The following is a 2,092-nucleotide window of genomic DNA, read 5'->3' on the forward strand; positions in this document are numbered from 1 at the left end:
TTAGAACAATTATAATAATGGATTATAGTTTTAAATATGTTACAATATACTTATGAGCTTTTTGTGGGTTTTAAGCATTTTTTGGTGGAAGAATGAATAGCTGATATATATAATATATATAATTTATTCAACCAATTTAAAAATTGTGAAATGAATTTTGTTTACTGATGATCACTTCTGAAAATGTAGTATAATAAAAAATGATTTTGTTAGGAAGGAGTTCGCAGCTATATGTATTGAACTGTAAAGTTGTCAGTAGACTTTATTTAAATTGTGTATCAGTAATGCATCTCAGGCACAAGAATGCTTCACGAATTCACATGTCATCCTTGCAGAAGGGCCATGCTAATCTTCTCTGTATTGTTCCAATTTTAGTATATGTGCTGCTGAAGTGAATACATGCACAAGAATGAATGAATTAAAATTATTTATTAAATATTTAGTATGTAGAAACATTGTGCCAAGAACTGGGGATATGAAAAGAAAAAATGAAGATAATCTTTGCTCTCAGGGAGTTCAAGGAGATAAACAAAACATCTAAGACTGCATCTATTTTAGCAAATTCATCTTCATAAGTTTAAATTTGACCTCATACACTTAATAACTGTGTGAAGCTAGGTCAGTCATTTTACCCTATTTGTCTAAGTTTTTCATTTTTAAAATGAGTTGGAGAAGAAAAAGGCAAATCACTCCACTATCTTTGCCAAGAAAATCCCAAAAAGATCAAGAAAAGTTAGACATGACTGAAATGACTCAGTAATACAACACACACATGCATACTTATATACATATATCCACAAACATATTTTTATACACAACCATATATATGCTTGCATTGGGACAGGCTTTGGACTAAGTGTTAAAAATCATTTCATTTGGACAACAGACCTGAGAAATAGATATTTTTATTATTTCTATTTTACAGAAGAAGAAATTGAGGCAAATCCAAAATTTCACAGGGTCAAACAGCTCACATTTGAACCCAGGTCTTACTGATTTCAAGCCCAGCATTCTATCTACTGCACCACTCATAATGAACCATAACTAAACTAAAAGAGATTTCTTTTGGAATTTTACCACAGTTCAATTATATTGAGCCAGTATTGTTGGGAAAAATCTGCCTTCCTCTTTTAAAAAGTTATACTCTCTCCTAAAATTGAGCCTAGTTTGAAGAGTACAGTGACAGAGCCCTATTGATCAAAGCTGTGGTCCTTGTACTGTAGGCATCATTAGAATAATAGTTTAAGGAATAAAATATCTTATTTTCTACAGAGTTAGGGTTGGCAAGCAGTCTTTCTGTGAAAGATTCATATCCTTAACAAATAAATGAAAGTCTATGAATCTGTCAAGGCTAATGATTGAATATCCAAGCAAGGCTCTTTCTCCATGTAATCCCATTAGAAAGCAGCAGTCTTATCTTGGTGTGAACCATAATCACTCTGTTGCACATTAGAAGAAGAAAGAAAGAGAGATTAAATCTCCCTCTCTGCTTCAAGACTAGAGAGCACCCTTACAAGTGAGCATCATTTCTTAGTCAATGAGACATTTATTTCCATGAATACCAAGGTTGCCTTTTAGATGCCATCAGGAAAGCATTCATCTCCAGCAGGATGGTAAGCCATTGACATTATCTTTCCCATTGGTTGTCATAGACTCTTGATTTCTGAGTGTGCAGTAATTCAAGCGAGAAGGAATGACCTAATATTCACATTCATTATAGCATTCAGGATCAATAAAGAGCTGTGCCTAAGATTCATTACTGATACACAATTTAAATAAAGTCTGTTGGCAACTTTACAGTTCAATACATATAGCTATGGAATCCTCCCTAACAAAATCCTTCTAAGTTATACTGCATTTTCAAAAGCGATCAGTAGTAAACAAAATTCATTTCACAAGTTTTTAAATTGGCTGAATAAATTATTTAGGTATTCCTCAATCCTGTAGTTTTTCCCTCACCTCTTAAATAAGCTATTTTTTTTTCTCCTGTGTCCAAAATCTTGAATGCTATATGTTTATAGCAGCAATAAACTGAAACTTAGAAAGGTGATTAAAAACTTGTCAAATGAAAATATCATTATGGAACTCTGAC

The 2,092-nt window shown here is 32.5% G+C and overlaps 1 non-coding gene across 1 annotated transcript; it reads right to left on the minus strand.

Moving 5' to 3' along the window:
• Nucleotides 1-297: 297 nt before the first annotated feature.
• LOC141492368 (U6 spliceosomal RNA) lies at nt 298-399 on the minus strand. Its single transcript, XR_012469857.1, has one exon. It is a non-coding gene; the product is annotated as a U6 spliceosomal RNA (small nuclear RNA).
• Between the last annotated feature and the right edge of the window lie 1,693 nt (nt 400-2,092).

The sequence above is a fragment of the Macrotis lagotis genome, chromosome 6 (genome assembly GCF_037893015.1).
Source record: "Macrotis lagotis isolate mMagLag1 chromosome 6, bilby.v1.9.chrom.fasta, whole genome shotgun sequence".
Lineage (NCBI taxonomy): Eukaryota > Metazoa > Chordata > Mammalia > Peramelemorphia > Peramelidae > Macrotis > Macrotis lagotis.